The 20,421-nt window shown below is 39.8% G+C and overlaps 1 protein-coding gene across 6 annotated transcripts in view; it reads right to left on the reverse strand.

Annotated features, from left to right (window-relative positions):
- The window catches only part of ZNF638 (zinc finger protein 638), a 159,171-nt gene that overhangs the window by 89,870 nt on the left and 48,880 nt on the right, over positions 1-20,421 (reverse strand). Inside the window, exon 1 of one of the 6 annotated variants that reach the window (XM_017521993.2) lies at positions 11,025-11,149. The exons of 3 other annotated variants lie outside the window; for them this stretch is intronic. The gene's annotated coding sequence lies outside the window, so the exon portion shown is untranslated. Of the gene's footprint in view, positions 1-11,014; positions 11,150-20,421 lie in introns of those variants that run through there. 2 more of the 6 variants (XM_017521992.2, XM_037736139.1) reach the window with 2 other exon arrangements.

Here is a 20,421-nt window from a genome sequence, read left to right on the forward strand (position 1 = left end):
AAACTCTATTTAGGGGTGTCAGAATCTACATATTTAAGGTCTCAATTTACATGGTTATGAGACAATGGAATCTCTCTTCTATTCCATTCAACTTTCAGCTTTGCTAAACAATGATTTTTGTTGTCTCTGTTTTACTTTTTGGCAGGCAGGTACATTTACTAGGGAATGACAGTAGGTCACAAAGTTCCTTCTTAAAAATGTCCATCTAAATCCTGCATGCCACTGGGGGGTGGATTGAGAAGATATATCATAACAGACCCTTCTTTTTCTCCCTTTTCATTTTAGTGGAAAGGAGTAAGTTCAAAATCACGCATCTTCTGACAGCCTAGCACGACAGTCACTAGGCTACTTCCTAGTTTCAAAGCCAAATAAAATACGGTTCTGTTCCTACAGCCAAAGTGCTAACAATCTAACAGAAAATACAAACTGCAATAAAGTTTGTTGGTATTATAACAATCCTGAAGTATCAGAAAAGGATTTCTGGAGGAAAGAAATGTTTGAATTGAGTTTTGTAGGATGGCATCTTCTACAGTTTTGAGGGAACTAGTAGAAATGAGATTTCAAATAACGATGTCCTACTAAATGTGTTTATCAAATTTTCAAAAATTTAGAGTATCCTAAAGTTTATAGATAAAATACTATGAGACAGTTGTACTGGAATGATAAAAAGTAAATTATAATTTATAAATTGCGTAACTGAAAAAGGCATAACATTCCAGACAAAAAAATAGCTTCAGGTAAACGTTAGAATCTTCTGCACCCTCAGGACTATTTGATAAAAGTCAGCCATGAAGACAGGAAAAAAATGTGTTAGGAACCAATATCCCTTATGCCATCTGTTAGCTCCTGTTTTTAGTGGCTTTTTCAATCCTCTCCTCTCTATAACAATTCCCTTGCCAAATTACCAAGATACAAAAAAAAAGAATCTCCATTTCTAACTATAAAATTCAATGTAATACTTGTCATATGTACTTTTTTTTTTTCCTCTCACCACCATCATCATACGAATACCTTTTCCTTGGCTATTATAAACTTTAAATCTACAGTTATCTACGTAGGTTCACAGATGCACTGGCAAAAAGAGGCAAAAGTTATAGGCTCAAGCGCTTAATGAGTAAAATAATGTGTCGGAGATTTTCTTTAAAATAATCTGGGCAGGGGTAGGGGGAAAGAATGAATGTGTGTAGCAGGGCAGAGGGTGGTGGTGGAGGTAGGTGAAGGGAGTTTGATGACACAAGACACATAAAAATACTGGTTGTAGAAGCTGAGTGATGAGTCCCTAAGAATTTATCTGTGCTTTTTCACATTTCTGAAGATTTCCAAAATAAAAAGTTTAAGTCCTAAATATTAGGTATGACTTCACCTCCCCCCCCCCAGATGGAGTCTCACTGTCACCCAGGCTGGAGGGCAGTGGCACAATCTCAGCTCACTGCAATCTCCACCTCCCAAGTTCAAGTGATTCTCCTGCCTCAGCTTCCTGAATAGCTGGGATTACAGACATCCACCACCATGCCCGGCTTTTTGTATTTTCAGTAGAGACAAGGTTTCACCACGTTGGCCAGGCTGGTCTTGAACTACTGACCACATGTGATCCACCTGCGTCGGCCACCCAAAGTGCCGGGATTTCAAACATAAGCCACCATACCCGGCCAGTGTGACATTTTTAACAAAACAAAAGTTGGGAAAAGTAAAAAAAACCATGAATACAAGTCATTGAAAATGACATCAATTCTTCTCAATCTAACTTTAACACACCAAGATCTAGCAAAAGCCAAATCAGCTAACAAGCTGATTAACAAGCAATGCATAAATAATAAATTTAGATTTATGTCTAAAATCATTTTAATTACATACCCTATACCCTTCCTTCCCACTTGACTTTTTAACTATTACTAAACAGTTTCATATATTGTTGTCTTTGTTTCATTCTACCTTTTGGTGGAAAAAATTAATTTCTAAAATTAAGCAAAACAAGCAAAGTGATCTTGGTAAGAAACCTCTAACTAAGAATTAGATTGTATCACACCAAAGAAAACAAACACTCTGCCTTTTGAGGATAATGATGTAACCTGAAAACAATGTGATAAGAACAGAGGAACCAAACAGACAAAGGCAAATTTGGCATTAACACCTGGAAAACCACCAAAGAAATTAAGATAGCCATTATAAAGCGTTTTCCTTTAACCCCAGGAGCTCTGGTCATAAAAAGGTTTGTTCATCAGATTTATGGATAGCCATCTTATGAAATAACCTGGAAAAACAAGAGTTGAGATCAGAGTTCTTAAGTATCAGCTCGTTGGGGAAAAAAATGCAACTAAATAGCATTAACCCTTTAAAACAAATGTTTTACCTATATAAGTAACGTGTGCTTGTTACAGAAAACAGTAAGGACTTGCAAGCAAAATCCTTACTAATAAAACCATCACCCAGAGTAAATTAATACTCTGGTACCGTTTTATCTACTTTTGTGTACGTGCATGCACACATGATTGGGGGGATAGGGTATATCAAACATTGTACAAAATTAGAACTATGCTAAATTAGAACTATGCTATTTGCTATTTTCAGTTGACATTTTATTTTTCTAAATTCAGTATTTTTCAAAAACTGGATATTTAACAGTCACAAAACATTATGAACCTTTGAACTGTTTTAACAAGCAACTTAATAACTCATTTGTGTCCTTTTAAGAATTAAAACATGCCACTGTAAAACAAATATTCAATATAATGTCAGCCATAAAAATTCTTTCAGAAACACATAGTAGAAACTGAGTTCTTGAGAAAGCCATGACAAAACAGCATGATGAATTGAAAACGTATCACTATTAAATCCTGTGAGGTATTTCTGAGATGTCTAATACCATGGACAATCAAGAACTGCCTATTTTGATGCAGTCTTTCAGAAGGAAGGGAGCCCTTAATTTTCTCTACAGATATGGGTAGACTTTATCCAAAACCATCATCAAAAATCAGATAATGGCTCTATTAGACTTATAAGAAAAAGATTTATATCAAACCCCATACTTGCACTTACAGTACTTCATAGTTTACAAAGCACTTTAAATATTATCTTGTCTCAGCTTCACAATGACCTTAAGAGCAAAGGAATTCCAGTTTACACATGAAGTAAAACACAGCTAGGAAGTAACAATATTATAACATCTTCCTTTGGTGTTCTTTCCGTATACCAGATAATCTATGTGTAAATTTACTTTAAACTTCATTTCTAATCACAAAAAAGCAATGCAGATTCATAACCTGCCCCCAAAAAAGAAAAATCACCCTATGACATGCAGATAAAAACCACCCTATGACGTGCAGGAAAGAATAAAAAGTATTCTATAATCCTTCCCACAAAGGGAAAACTACCAATAACATTATTTTTCTAGATATACACCCATATACCTCATTTGGCACTGCTTTGTTAGAGCACTATTTGTCTCAGAATACATAAATTTACTTTGGTATTTAATGCAGTCATTACAATAGATAGTTAATACAGGAGGCTGATTGTTTTTTCAGCCACAAAAACTAACAGGTCATTCTGTGCTTTTCTGGTACTCAGTCTGCTAACCTCTCCTACCATACAGACAGAGCCACTCAACCAACTTCTTTACTACTATTAGTTTTTGTCCTCTCTTGTTTCACAAAAGGTATGCAAGTAGCAATTCTGAGGGTGCCACAAAGGTTGATCGAGAGCATCATGTTTAATGTTAAAATGCAAAACGTGGTGCCTTCAAGGAAACAAGTCAATGAAATAGAAAGTAAAAAATAAGCAGAAAATTAGAAACGTTATTTGGCATCATGAAGGGCAACACAAATTTCACTACTACCTACAAGGACTGATAAACACCATGATTTCAGATTTGAAAAAAAAATGGAAAACTGCTAACGCACAATGCTAAGAAGAGATCTCCATGAGAACCAGGCATTAACCCCATATAGCAATGATTTAAATTGTTATCAGTTTCAGGAAAACAATTTTTTGATAAATGGGCTGCTGTAAGATACACCTTTTTGTTTCTCAGGAGCATGTGCAATGCATACATAAATAGGCCTCTAGAGCACAACACTGTATTCACTGTAAATGACGTTCCCCTGGAGATGCACACTGGTAGCCTTGCTCTTAATGCCCCTAATAAGTCTAACAGGTTAGTCCAAGAGAAACCACCTTATCCAAGTTGGAAGAAAGAAATCTTCCCTAGGATTTTTTTGTTAAACTAGAAATGAGAAAAGTGGTAGATGTTTCTAAAATTCAAATGTGGTTAACAGCCCTATTTACTGCTTTACCAAGAAACCGCACTCTGAAACAACAAAAAAAGCCACTACCAAACAGAGGTAGGTAAGACCAAGAAGTAAATACAATAACGAAGGTAATCAACATCCAGTCCCAATTGTTTCTGAAGCCTAGTTGCATCCTTGCCCTCTCTGCCATTTGGTTATTTGCTTTTCCTCATGGAGGAACATGGGCCAAAAAAGTTTACATTTACCTAAAGTGGGTCCTAAAATCTTCAATTAAATATACCTAAACAGACTAAATGCATTAAAATGCCATAAGCTTTAAAGTCTTTACAAAGTACAAATGAGCATATAGTATACCATCTTTTGTGTTAAACAAAAAAGGAAAATAGGAAAACATACATATACTTGTTTATGGTTACAATAAAAACAAAATAGGAAGAATAATGCAGAAAATGATGAAGTTGATAATCTATAAAGGATAATGCATAGAAAGGATTGAAGGGATATATATGGTAATGTTATTCAAGGAGTATCTTCCTATGTACGTTTTAAGCTTCAGAAACATGTTAACAACCTACATATATTTTAAAAATCAGTAAGTATGGGAAGGAGAAAAATATCGAACACTGAAAGCAAACTAATCCAATCATATTTCAAATGCACACGACAATACATTGAAGGGGAAAAAGAAAACTAACACAAGAACTTACAAACCGCTATTCAATTTATGTACCTCACAGGGGGCCCCATCCCAAGTGTTACAGCACCCCTGGGAAAATAAATAAATGAAAGAAATAATTACTGTACCTCAGTTTTGATGGAGCTAGGGGAAAGAGAGTAACAAATTTTCACTCTTTTTAGTAATTTTATTTTTTGTAGTGGTATGGATAAGGCAATTCTAAACTACTTTAGATATATCATAGGTTTGAGCAAGTAAGTAAATGTTTTGATGGTGCTAGAACTTAGGGCTCTCATTGTGGAAGACAAGAAATACAAATAGGAAATGGGACAAAGCAAGAAAGAACTGAACAGTAATACATTATCAAATATCGGAAAAACAGGAGTCCATAAACACATACCAATAAATTAATCGATGGGGCAGAAAGGAAGGCTCTTACAGAATGCTGAGTACCTACCAGTAAATGTAGAATAAAATGGAGAGGAAAATCATTTTGTAACCATCATAGTAAAGAATAGTTCAGGTAAGAATCATGAGAGGTGTTACAGAGGTAAATTCTGATGAGTAGGGTATTTGCATGGTCTTAAAATGTCTCTCCACAGATTAATTCAAGGGGGAGTGGGGGGAAACAAGCACTTTAACCAAAACATATGCTCAAAACATAAGATCATGCATGAAAGGCAAATGGAAACGGTAAATCTCCAGATCTGATATCCTGGGGACATAGTTATCTGATTTTTCCGTCCCGGGACATATAATCTAAATCTAATCAAGAGAAAACATCAGATAAATCCAAAATGAGAAATGTTCCATTAAAGAGAAAAGCAAAGCAGATTGTAGTCTTCAAAAATGTCAACTTCACAAAAGATAAAGGCAGACTGTGGAAATGTTCCAGATTAAAGGAGATTAAAAAGACATAACAACTAAACGCAATATCTGATCTCAGCTTAGTCCTGTACAGGAGAGGGAAAAAACTGCTATAAAAAACACTATTGGGTCAATTGACAAAACCCAGAATACAGATTGTATTTGAATAATTTTATGGGCTGCACGCAGTGGCTCACGCCTGTAATTTTAGTACCCTCGGAGGCTGAGATGGGTGTGTTGCTTGAGCTCAGGAGTTCGAGGCCAGCCTGAGCAATATAGCAAAACCCCATCTCTACAAAAAATATAAAAATTAGCCAGGCATGGTGGCGCCCACCTCAGCGTGTAGTTCCAGCTACTTGGAAGGATCTCTTGAGCCCAGGAGGCAGACTGCAGTGAGCTGAGATCACTCACTGCACTCCAACCTGGATGACAGAGCCAGACACTGTCTCAAAAAAATAAAAAAGGATTTTATAAATGTGAAATTTACTGAAGTTGGTAATTATGATAACTATGAAAGAAAATACTTTTAGGAAATACACACTAAAGAATTTAGGGATAAAGGAGCACAATATATGCAATTTAATGTTCAACTTTTCAGGAAAAAAGCGTATATTCAGGAGACAGGAAATTCCCGTCACCCAGAGCTTAAATTCATTCAAAAATTGTTAATGATCCAATATTTCATGTCCAACGCTGGACTGTGTTATCTTCTTAATTGCATACAAAGTCAAAAAAACTATAAGCAAGTATGGCAAGAGGCAGAAAATCTGCAATATAATAAAGAACATCAACCTTAAAACACATTTTTAGATTTGGCCCTTCTTTTCGATGTCATGCTCACTCCCTAACTATTGACTGTTAGTCAGCCTATTATGCAACCCATAATAATCTAATCTTTGGGGAAAATTTCCACTGATTTGAAGATACCCACCCTGCTAGAAGGGGTGCCAGTGAATGACTTCATACAAAATTAGTTAACTCCCACAAGTAAAATTTAACACTATTAATTCAGCTTTAGAGAGGTAGTGCAGCATATTGTTTAAGAACTCGGACCCTACATTCAGTGTTTTAACTCTGGTCCTGCTGCTTGCTAACAATGTCACCCTGAGCAAGCTGGTTAATCCAAGCCTTTCACTCTTTGAAAATGAAACAAGAGTACCATTCAGAATGTTACTGCGGAGACTAATTAAAATTGTAAATCCTGACATGCAACAGGTGTTCAAAAAATGTTAAACAGTAAACAAAATGCTTTACTTAAGAAGCAAATAGGTGTTTCTTCCTTTTAGTAAGACTTGAATAATTTTTGAAAATTATATTAGAAATAGGAGTTAACTGCTTACGTCCACCTTTCTTTCAGTATTTCCTATATTGAGATCTAGCAATTTGTTTGTCAAGTACATTTTTAAAGTCACATCAAAATTCGTAAATTCAGATGTGGATGAAACAAAGGATTACCTAAATGATGTATAAAAAGGAAAGTTTTTCTTCAACAAGTAAACTTTAAGAAAACGTAGGTGGGGAGTTTATAGACTTGAGAGTTATCAACTGTAACCAATTATAAATGAATTATGAACATTAGTTGGATCCTGACTGCAACAACCTTTATACATACGTATAAGTGTAGGAGCCAGTGAGACACAACTGGCGAAATCTGAAATTTGTCTGAATGTCTGATATTAAAATTAATCACTCATAATTACTGTTATTGTTTTAGGTGTAATATGCATGTTTTTTCCTAAACATTCTAGAGAAAATTCTGAACTATATATTGAACTGACATGAGGATTTGCTTAAAAATAAGCAAGTAGAGATGAAACAGGACTTACCATTAGCTTGTAATAATTGAAACTGGATAGGCACATGAATAAATTAACATCATTCTATTTTTGTTTATGTTTAAAATTTTCCATATTAAAATAGTTTTTTTTTTTTTTTTTTGGTAAAAATCTTCAAAAAAGCAAGTTGGCAACTTTTACTCAGCAGAAACAACAGGGAAATTAGCTGAAAGTTTAATAAACAAAGACTGTGGAAATAAGATAGGAACTTTTTAACTTGATACAGACTGGAACAATAAATACATTCTGATTCAAAAGAGGTGTAAAGTAATCCAAAATATATGTTCAGGGTAGCCATTAAGAAAATAGAGTGAATGCAGTAGCTCACACCTGTAATCTCAGCGGTTTAGGAGGCTGAGGTGGGAGGATGGTTTGAGCCAAGGAGTTTGAGACCAGACTGGGCAACACAGAAAGACCGTCTCGACAAAAATTTTTTTAAAAAATTAGCTGAGCGTGGTGATGTGTGTCTGTTGTCCCAGCTACTCAGGAGGCGGAGGCAGGAACATCACTTGTGTCCAGGAGGTAGAGGCCACAGTGAGCCATGGTGACACCACTGCATTCTAGCCTTTGAGACAGAGTGAGATCCTGTCTCAAAAACAAAACAAAGCAAGAAAATATACGTACATTAAAGCTATTTCTCCTGTTTCCTGGACTTTCTTTTCAATCAAAAATCCTTGACCCTCGCCAGCATTATTATAGTTATGTTTATTTCTACATCTCACCTTTTCCTCAATTTTTCCTTTCCATTATTCTCTTCTCTTCTATATACTTATTTTCCTTCCATTTTAATTTGCCACCACAAGTGTCAGACCAAACAAAGTGAAAGCAATGAAGAATACATAAGCTGGATACACATAAGGGCTTATTAGCTTCAGCCATAAACATAATTACTTTCAATTTGGAGAGTCTCTAAAACCACTACAATCCAACATTCATTAGCACCTGTTTCTTTGCTTAACAGCCCAAACTGTGTTGTTACTGGGTACCAATACTGGAAGTACTGTTTCTAAGTGAGTAAGGCATTTTATTAAGGATTTGGACAAATTTAGTCCAAACCTTAATCACAGTGGAAAGAGCACGATTTGGAGTCTAGGCTCTGATGACTACCAGCTGAGTTCATTCACTCAACATCTTGAGCATAGAATACATACCACTGTGAAAGACAAAAAGACTAACATAACAATCACATAAATGGTTACTATATATTGTTAAGTACTACAAAAGAGGCATGTAAAAAGTTCATAGAGGCACAAAATATTTTAATTAAAGTTAGATTACACGGCCTTTCAACTCCAAAATTCTATTAATCTAATTCCTTTTAGGCCGTTTAATTAGAATACCCACAGATTATGATTTTCTATCAAAGGATGCTGCCTAAACACTTAAATTTTGAAATAAAAGTAACAGCTAACATTTATTAAGCACCTAGCATGTGCTCAGGAATAGGAGCTTTCCATACATTGTCTCACTTAATTTTAAGGTCACAAAAATCCCAAGCAGGAAGTAGTAATGTCACCATTATACAGATACGGAAATAAAAGTTCAGGAAGACTAAAATAACTTACCAAAGTCTCACACATATTGAGGAAAAGAGAGATTTGAATCCAGATCTTCTGATTCGAAAGCCTATTCTCTTTCCACTAAACTATTTGTCTCATTTTCTTCCACTACATGAAAACAAAATTTCCACAGATCACCTACCTAAGAGCACCCAAGAAAAACTCTAAGATAGTCGTTAAAAAGTGATGACTGATTGAGAACCTTTTTAAACTAGAGTACCTGCCATACACACCCTCCAAAACAAAATGCAAAAAAGATTACAAAACAAATACATCCAATATACAATAAATATGTGACATAAACACATTATGAAAGCTAGTTAATACAAACTAGTAAGATTTTTGTGATTTCTTCCATTGTTTTATCTTTACCCTTTCTTGGATCCAAGAAAAATGAATTCCCAAGGAAGGAATGGCCCAGCATTATGTTGGGATGCCACATAACTATTTAGAAGTACATATGACAGAATATGGGGCACAAAATACATATAAAATGCTGTCAAATAAACTTTTTAAAAAGATAGCAACATAAGTCCACTAAGTCTAGAATGTCTAATCATTAACAAAATTTAAAGCTGTTTAAGGTAATGTCATTTACATGTTGTTCTGCCAAACCTTCCTTAAATTCACCTTTTTTTAATCAATCCCTTTTTCCAGGTTATCAATTGTAAATCTGAATCGGCAAGCAGAGCATCCCTGAAAAAATAATCCTTTACAACAAATGACGGGAAAACGCAGAAAATTGTTGTGCATAATTCCAAAGCTCGTTAGAGAAAGTACTTGAATTAACATAAGTCGCTGGATCCTGGTGACAAGGTTTTCATCGGAACTCCTTTAGACTACTACTATTCCCTGTCCCGTCCCCAAACTTCGCCTAAGGGCAAGTTTTAAGATTAAGAAACATTAACTTGAGGTAGCCTTCACAGTCTAGCTTAATTAATGATTTTGTAATACCGAAGTATCCCTCATTTGCAATTATCTCAAACAACAAAAGATCTATTTCAAACGTTCTCAAGGATTCCAGTCTGATATATACAATTCCCCCTCCCTTTAAAAGAACGGGGCCCAAGCTAGGAATCACACAAAAACAATGCACTACCGTTCTGTTTTCACAACTCCTCTGAGAAATTTGGAAATACTGTTCAGTATCACAACCATTTATGAGCCCTCAGTTTCCTACACAGAGGTGACATTTTCCTTGCTTTCATACCTGCACTATGCAGCACAGAACACCGGCCCGCAAAAGCCGCTTGGATCCTAACATTCCCTCCTTCAACCCGACTCCCACTCCCCAACCCCAAACACAAACACGTTCTTCTCTCCAAGCTTCTTGCACAATGTAGCTGGCCAAAGGGCTTGGCTAAAACTCCACCGCCTCTTCAGGCCCGACGGTAACGCCTTCTCCCTGCTGGGCGCTCCCTCACCACGGTTTCCTCGGCTGTCAGGCCTGGCGCAGCCTTGGCAGGCAGGCCCTGCGCGGCTGAGGAAGGGGCCGCCTCGGCCTCGCCAAAGGGCTCTTCACGTTCCTCCGCCCAGTGCAACGGCGTTAGGCAGCTCTCCTCGAGGCAGGGTCCTACACGGGTGCCAGGCCGGGCCCTCCAGAGTAGTGAGGTGAACAAGCGACGGAGCAGGGCAGGACAACTTCCCTTCCCATCCCGGGGGGTCCCCCAACCTCCTCCCGCCCCCGCCGTCTGCCCGCCGCCATTTTGTGCGCAGCCGCTGCGACACAGATACAATAGTCGGCCCGGATCTCACAGGAGAGGCTCAGGACCCGCACGATACGGGCCCCGGCCTTCCAACCCCCTACTCCCAACAAGGCAGCGGTCCTACCTATGCCTACCCGACTAACAGCGGGATCCCATTTGCGCCCCACACAGTTTAGCACTCAGCCTCCAGTCTCGACGCCAAAGAAGCTACCGCCTCCAAAGAGCTGCACGCATGCGCACATCTTCAGCTCCAGCGAGCTCCCGTCTACTCCCGGCGCCTGCGTACCGCGGACGCCGCGCTCTCCCGCAGCCCTAAAAGGGCTGGCTCCCGGAAGGGGGCGCTCCCGCTAGTGGCGGCCAAGAAGCCTGAGGCAAAAAAAAAAAAAAAACTCCAGCGCCGTCTCTACCCCTTTGTTGGTTCTGTGCCTGTCCTACTCAAACCGCTCATCCTTTTAAGACCTATAGCGTCTCACCTCCTTCATAAAGTCTTCCCTGATCATTTGTGCCTTCAATAACATTATAACGGGTTATATTCACGCCTAGCACTTAATATATTGCTTTGTATGGTCAAGAGTTTGCCTGCTTTTATCCTGTCACCTTGCACCTTTTGAACCCTATGACAATAATGTGATGTGTATCATAGCTACTCAAAACGTCTGTAAATTAGAATTCAACTAAAGCTTATTCAGCTAAAACTTTAACACTCTGAAAATCCTTTTGTCATTTCACAATAAAAAGCCCTATCTGTGTGGTAGATACTTGTAATCCTCATTTTACCCATGAAAAACCTTGGGATGACAGAAATTAAAGAACTTCGTTATGCAATTTTTTATCTTCTCAAGGTGACTCTACTACACCAGTATGAAAACCCAGTCCTTGGACAAAATCTGGTAAAACTCACGAGCCCTGCCATATGCATACCACAAAAATCACACCACCCACCCTGCGTCTCACACATCCGTTTTACCTAGAACTCAAGCAGATGCATTTCTTTATTCATATTAAAGCGAGCATCTGAAAGACAAAAAAAGAAAGTCGTTTTAAAAAGATATCTTTTTTTTTTTAACCTCTGAACTTTTTATTGGCCTCCTGCTCCCCAAAGGGTCCCCTGCTTCTGCTGGCTTACTGTCTCAGAACTTTGGTGTCGTTGGTCTCAAACACCACTTTGTCACCAACAGGTGGTGATCTTTTGGATGGTCCAGGGCATCACCAAGATTGAAGTCCTTGCCATCTTCCAGCAGGTAGCGGTAGGTGGCGATCTCAGCCACCAGCATGACCTTGATAGTCAGCAAGGCCTCGTACTCCTGGGCCTGGCACTGTCCCTCTGACCAGGTCTGTGATGGCTCAGATTTCAGGTGCAGCCGGATCCTGTTGAGCTGCTCCAACTGCAGGGCATAGCAGGCCTCCACCTCCCTCAGGCTGTTCTCCAAGCTGGCCTTCAGATTTCTCAGAGTCCAGGTAGATCTCCAAGGACGGGACTATACATCTCAGCTCCATGAGTGTCATCTCAGCAGTTCCAACCTCAGCAGACCTCATGGTGACCACTGATGTGCTCTCCTCAGTCTGCTGAGATCAGTACTTGTCCAGCTCCTCTCGGTTCTTCTAGGCCAGCTCATCACATTGGGCCCAGATGTCTGCCATGATCTTGGTGAGGTCCTGAGATTTGGAGGCATCTACCTCCATGGTCAATCCAGAGCTGGCAATCTGGGCTTGTAGGCCTTTTACTTCCTCTTCATGGTTCTTCTTTTTGAAGAGCAGCTTCTCCTTGAGAGCCTTGATCTCTGTTTCCAGCCGCAGCCAAGTGACATTGGTGTCACCAATGACCTTGTGGAGCCCATGGATGTTGCTATCCACAGACTGGCGCATGGCCAGCTCTGTCTCATACTTGACTATGAAGTCATCAACAGCAAGACAGGCATTGTCGATCTGCAGAACGATGTGGGCATTGTCCACAGTATTTGCGAAGATCTGAACCCTCAGGTCCTCGATGGTCTTTAGGTAATGGCTCCAGTCTCTGACCTGGTCCTCCTTCTTCTCCAGGTGCTCCTGGATTTTGCTCTCCAGCTGCCAGTTCTCGGTCTCCAGGTCCCTCACTTTGTCCAGGTAGGAGGCCAGGGGATCGTTCAGGCTTTGCATGGCATCCTTCTCATTCTGGATGCCTCCCAGTCTTGCCAGACTCCTGGCCATCCCTGTCGCCAGGCCCCCAGACTCCACGCCACCCCAGAAGCTGTTGGAGCGGGACACGGAGATCCAGGAACCAGAGCCCCCGGCACCTGCACAGATGCTGGCTGCGCTGCTGACTGGCCAGGTGCCATAGCTGGGCACCTGGAGAGAGCCCAGGGACAGATAGTTGGTGGAGAAGGTGAAGCGAGTGGTGAAGCTCATGCTTTCTGGGGAGGAGAGCAAGAGGACAGTACTCAGGCTCTGCCTACAACCTAAAAAGATATCTTATCAGATTTTCATTTCAAACTAAAAATCCTGCTAGGAACAACAAATCAAAACAACAAAGAAAAAAGCCAACAAGCTCCCTCCAAACCCCAAATAACCCATGTGAACATTTGTTAAGCTTCCTTCTATATATTCCTTTTTTTTTTTTCAAGGCAGTTTCGCTCTTTGCACCTCTAACCCTAACCCTAACCCTAACCCTAACCCTAACCCAGCTGGAGTGCAATGGTGTGATCTCGGCTCACCGCAACCTCCGCCTCCTGGGTTCAGGTAATTCTTCTGCCTCAGCCTCCTAAGTAGCTGGGATTACAAGCACGTGCCACCATGCCCAGCTAATTTTTTGTATTTTTAGTAGAGACGGGGTTTCACCATGTTGACCAGGATGGTCTCGATCTCTTAACCTCGTGATCTACCCACCTCGGCCTCCCAAAGCACTGGGATTACAGGCGTGAGCCACCGCGCCCAGCCTATATTTCTTTATATTCATACAAACACATGCTAACACAGTATTTGCATGTAACAGGAAATTTTTTTTCACATATTAGCTATTTGCTTTTCTGATTACTGACATTTCTTCAAGTAAACCATATAATCCTTTTTTAAATAATTGTATAATATTCATAGTATACCTGCTTCAGCAAGTTGTTTCCAGTCTTTTTTGCTACTACAGATATTGCTGTATACAAACTGACCAAATGATACTTTAATTTCTAAAGGCTAGAATCATCATAGTGGGACTGCTGGATTAAATGTACATGTGAGTATATACATTTAATTTTAATAGGTGTTGTGGAAATATTTCCCAAAAAGCTTCTAAAAAGTGTCACTTCCACTAAATATGTAAGAAAATAACCATTTCCTTACAAACTCACTTCTTTCTCTAAACCTAAAATACTTAATATCATTGGACTTATCTGTTCTTTAAAGTTTGAAAAAATTCACCTTTGAAATATCATTTGGTGCTTTGTCTGAGAGTAGTTGTTCTCCAACTTTCTCTTGATACTTTATGATATTTAGTTAGATAAGAAATTCTCCTCCACAATGAATTTGGTAATTTATATTTTGCTTGAAAAGCATCCATTTCATCTAGATTTTCAGACATTTCCCTAGAGTTAGGCAAAGTAACTTATGAAATTTCTTTCATTTTCTTCATGTGGGCCCCTTATGTGGCTTTATTTATTTGCATAGCACTTCCAACATACCAATAATGTCTCTTATCCATCTTCCTCCATTAGAAATATAAGCTCTCTGGGGTCAGGGATATTTGTCTGTTTTCTTCACTGCTTTATTTCCAATTCACAGAATGATACCGGTACACAGCAGAAAATCAGCAAATATTTCTTGAAAGAATGAATGATTCTGATGGGTGGTTGTGTATGTGCGTGACTGCATGCATGTCACTGTTGAGCATCTTTTCATGTATTTCTTTTTTTAAGTCTCCATTTAACTGGCTTATCTGCCACTAATAAATATGCAACACAAGGAGGGGCTGAGGGTGAACTCCCAGTCAGGCTCCTGTGTCCAGGCTTAAGCAAGATCCATGTGTATTTCTTCATTTTAAAAAGCTTCTCCGTTTTATATTCTTTGTGCATATTTCTAGTGAAGTGATTGTCTAACCAGGAGGTAGCTCTCACTATATATTAAGGGACTATTAGCCCTTTGTCAAATATGTGGCGATTAGTTTCTCTTCACTGAAATTTTGTTTCTATCTATTACTATTATAAGCTAAATTTTCACGCAATCAAATCTATCAATCTTTTCATTTATGACTTCTGTCAGGCTAATTTTTGTATTTTTAGTAGAGACAACATTTTGCCATGTTGGTCCGGTTGGTCTCGAACTTCCGACTTCAGGTGATCTGCCCACCTTGGTCTATCAAAGTATTGGGATTACAGGCGTGAGCCACCACACCTGGCCAGAAAAATATTTTTTATCTTAGAGTTTACTATATCCAAGCTTTTATGTCTTGTAGTCATTTGGATTATTTCGATAAATCCTCAACATTCCTATCTAAAAATATCAATACTCTTGACAAGGGAAAAATACCTATCCTACTGCATATCATCTTCTGTCACTCTCTTCCACACCTTCTTCCCTCACCCACTCTGTTTTCTGATTGGTCAGACAACAAGCATTGAGCAGCTCTATCCAGAGCTCAGCTTCTGCCTGCTCAGCACAGTCACAGCTCAGCCTAATTAGATAGAAAACAGAACAGTCATCACAAACTTTGTTAACATAAATGGGGCTTTCTCTCAATGACATAAAGAATCTCATCACCATTTCAGCTCAAGTGCAAGTATCCTAATAAACAGGATTTGGGGTTAAGTATGGCCTTTTTGTATTTAGAATCTAAATCTAAGTATTGGGGTAGATAAAGGGCCATGATGGAAAGTTTGAGAAATCCCAGAGTCATTTCTTGTCCTGAAAAAGCACAGAAATATCAAGAAAACTTAATTCTAACTGATCCTTAAATTTTGAAGACTCCGGCTAATTTTTGTATTTTTAGTAGAGACAACATTTTGTCATGTTGGCCTGGTTGGTCTCGAACTTCCGACTCAGGTGATCTGCCCACCTTGGTCTATCAAAGTATTGGGATTACAGGCATGAGCCACCGCACAACCAGACACAATATATGTAGAAGATACAACCAGACCTAATATATGTAGAAGTTCAGAAACTCAAGAAAACAAGCAGTTATTTTTCTGAGTTTTAATCAAAGGTAACGTAATGACAAACAGAAATCAGTTTGTCTCTTCTTGTTACAGTGGTTGTAAAATATGTTCATAAATTTCTTTAATACACTTCACTTCAAGAGGTGAAGCCTAATTCCCTTCGCCTTGAATGTGAGTCAGACGTAGTAAGTTGTTTTTAATGAGGACAATGTGGTGGAAGTAATGCTGTGTGAATTCCAAGGCTACATAATAAAAAGGAGAGCTTCTGCCAGAGGATCCCTAGCTACTGGATTACTTACCCTCAGGAAAGTCAGCTGCCATGTTGTGAGAATACCCAAATAGCCTATTAAACAGAAGACCATAAGCGAGGCCAGGTGCAGTGGCTCACAACTGTAATCCCAGTACTTTGGGAGGCCAGTATGGAAGGACTGCTTGAGCCCAGAAGTTCAAGACCACCCTAGGCAACTTAGCAAGACCCCATCTTTACAAAAAATTATTTAAAAAATTAGCCAGGCCTGGTGGCTCACCTGGTAGCTCCTCAGCCTCCCAGCTATTTGGGAGGCTAAGGAAGGAGGATCACTTGAACCCAAGAGTCCCAGGCTGCAGTGCACTATGGTCACACCACTGCCACTGCAGTCTGGGTGAAAGAGCAAGGCTCTGTCCCACCCCCCCCACCCCCCTGCCGACCAAAAAAAAAAAAGGGAAAGGAAAAAGAAAGCAAATTGCCAAACATTTCAGTGAGTCACTTTGGAGACGGAACCTTCACCCCCAATTAAGCCTTCAGTTGACTATAGCTTAAGTCAACATCCTCAAAGCAATTTCATGAGAGACACTAAGCAAGAACTGCCTAGCCAAGCCACCTCTGAATTCCTGACTCATGGATGAAGAGAAAAAATGTAAATTTTTGTTTTAAGCCATTAAGTTTTGGGGTAATCTTTAATACAGCAATACATAACTAATACACTTATTATACAAAGACTAAGAAATCAATTCATTAAAACCATGACTAAGGGCCGGGTGCAGTGGCTCATGCCTGTAATCTCACCACTTTCAGAGGCCGAGGTGGGCAGATCACAAGGTCAGGAATTTGAGACCAGCCTGGCCAACATGGTGAAACCCGTTTGTACTTAAAATATAAAACATTAGCTGGCTGTGGTGGTGCGCACCTGTAATTCCAGCTACTGGGGAGGCTGAGGCAGAAGAATGGCTCTAACCCAGGAGGCAGAGGTTGCAGTGAGCCAAGATTGTGCCACTGCACTCCAGCCTGGGTGACAGAGCAAGGCTCTGTTTCAAAAAAAAAAAAACATGACTCAAAATCATTATATATCAATCAGTGGAAAACGAGCTGGGATTTAGAAACAATACAATTTTGACTTGACTCTGACTTCAGCAATATTAATAATTAGTTTCCTAAAGCATAAAATAATAATTCTTAACCTGCAGGATCCTCATCTTATGAACCTTTTACCCCAAAAGCACTGTGTACACAGTCTACATACTAGCTACAAAAGCAATTCAAGATACGGAAAATCATGGCGGACAGGAGGCAGGACTAGATTGCAGCTCCTACTTGGACGGACAGAACAGCGTGTGGAGGCTTACATCATGAACTTTTGCTCCAGAGTAACTACACTATGAAAGCCAAGAGAACCCACAGATCCTCTGAAGGAAGTGGATGGCTCCTGTAGGACCCAGGAGAAACCCCAAATACTGTGAGTGTCCAAACTATAGAAGTGGGAAAGGGAGATCATCTGCCCCCAAACACACACCCCCGACTGGGGAACCTGAAGGTCTAGATTATGGGAGGAGATTCTGACCTGACCTGAAGCCGAGTCTATTTAGAGAGCCAACTGAAATACAGGGGTAGAGGAGGCAGGAGGAAAAGCTCTGTAGGCTCGCTGGGTCCCCTAGCAAGCCATTTCTGCCTCATCTCACAGGGGTCCTTAAGGAGGGCTGCCAGAGGCACCAAGAAAAGGCTACAGGGAAAAGGAAACCTCCAGATGAACTTTGTAACAATTTGAACTAATCAAGAAGTCTCCTGGCCAGAACACAAGGGAGGGCATGAATCCAGTGTACAGACTCCACAGGTGGGGGAAGAAGGAAAGCTCTACTTACTTCCGCAGCTGTGAGGCAGGTAGCCTGGGGCAAGTTCACAGCCCTGCTTGTCCACTGCCTGGAAACAGGCTCAGTGCTATTGTTGGGGGCACAGTGGCAGTGAGACTGGCCCTTTGGGTTGCATGGGTACTGGGTAAGGCCTGTGACTGCTGCCTTTACCCCACTTCCCTGACAACCTGCATGACACAAGAGAGGGAGCCATAATCCCCCTAGGAACATAACTCCATTGACCTGGGAACCTCACTCCATCCCCAACAGCAGCCACAACAAGACTCACCCCAGTAAAGTCTAAGCTCAGACACATCTAGCCCTTCCCTACCTACCCTGGTAACTAAAAACAAAGGGCACATACTCTTGGGAGTTCTAGGGGCCCTCCCACCACTTGTTCCTCCCCATACTACTACAGCTGATGCTCTCTTAAAAGCACCACCTCCCAGCAGGAGGCCAACCAGCACAAAAATTGTGTACTAATCAATCAAAGCTAAGGACACTCAGAGAGTCCATTTCAACCCCCTGCTATCTCCACCGGAGCAGGTGCTGGTATCCATGGCTGAGAGACACGCAGACAGTTAACATCACAGGATTCTATGCAGACAACCCCCAGTACCAGCCCAGAGCTTGGTAGACTTTCTGGGTGGCTAGATCCAGAAGAGAGATAACAATCACTACAGTTCAGCTCTCAGGAAGTCACATCCCTCAGAAAAGGGAGAGAGTACTACATCAAGGAAACACCCCACAGGACAAAAGAATCTGAACAGCCTCAAGCCCTAAGCCTTCCCTCTGACAGAGTCCACCCAAATAAGAAGGAACCAGAAAACCAACTCCAGTAATATGACAAAACAAGGTTCTTTAACCACCTCCCAAAAATCACATTAGCTCACCAGCAATGGAACCAAACCAAGAAGAAATCCATAAGTTACCTCGAGAGCATTCAAAAGGTTAGTTATTAAGCTAATCGAGGAGGCACCAGAGAAAAGCAAAGCCCAGTGTAAGGAAATGTTTAAAAAATGATACAAGAAGAAAGGGCAAAATATTCAATGAAATAAGTAGCATAAATAAAAACAATCAAAACTTCAGGAAACAATGGATGCATTTACAGAAATGCAAAATGCTCCAGAAAGTCTCAGCAATACAATCAAACAAGCAAAAGAACAAATTTCAGGGCTCAAAGACAAGGCTTTCAAATTAACCCAACCCAACAAAGACAAAGAAAAAAGAGTAAGAAAATATGAACAAAGCCTCCAAGAAGTCTGAGATTATGTTAAATGACCAAATCTAAGAATGATCAGCATTCCTGAAAAAGAGAAATCTGAAAGTCTGGAAAACATATTTGGAGGAATAATCAAGGAAATTTCCCCAGCCTTGCTAGAGAACTAGATATCCAAATACAAGATGCTCAAAGAACACCTGGGAAATTCATCGCAAAAAGATCATCACGCACTCAAATTGTCATCAGATTATCTAAAGTTAAGATGAAGGAAAGAATCTTAAGAGCTCTTTGGCAAAAACACCAGGTAAGCTATAAAAGAAAACCTATCAGATGAATAGCAAATTTCTCAGCAGAAAACCTACAAGCTAGAAGGGACTGGGGCCCTATCTTCAGCTTCCTCAAACAAAACAATTATCAGCCAAGAATTTTGTACCCAGCAAAACTAAGCTTCATAGAAAGATACAGTCTTTTTCATTCTTTTTCTCAGATAAATGAATGCTGAGAGAATTTGCTACTCCAAGCCAGCACAACAAGAATGAATAAAAGACAGTCTTTTTCAGACAAACAAATGCTGAAATAATTTGCCACTACCAAACTAGCCCTACAAGAACTGCTAAAAGGAACTCTAAATCTTGAAACAAATCCTGGAAACACATCAAAACAGAACCTCTTTAAAGCATAAATCTCACAAGACCTATAAAATAAAATAAAATAAAATACCCCAAGGTCTACAGGCAACAAATGACACAATGAATGAATGGAATGGTACCTCACATCAACACTAACATCGAATGTAAAGGTCTAAATGCTCCACTTAAAAGATACAGAATTGCAGAATGGTTAAGAATTCACCAACCAACTACCTGCTGCCTTCAAGAGACACCTAACACATAAGGACTCGTGTAAACTTAAGGTAAAGGGAGGGAAAAAGATAATCCATGCAAATGGACACCAAAAGAGAGCAGAAGTAGCTATTCTTATATCAGACAAACAAACTTTAAAGCAACAGCAGTTTAAAAAGACAAAAGGGGACATTATATAATGATAAAAGGCCTTGTCTAACAGGAAAATATCACAATCCTAAACATA

This window comes from Cebus imitator, unplaced genomic scaffold, assembly GCF_001604975.1.
Source record: "Cebus imitator isolate Cc_AM_T3 unplaced genomic scaffold, Cebus_imitator-1.0 Scaffold23, whole genome shotgun sequence".
Classification (NCBI taxonomy): Eukaryota; Metazoa; Chordata; class Mammalia; order Primates; family Cebidae; genus Cebus; species Cebus imitator.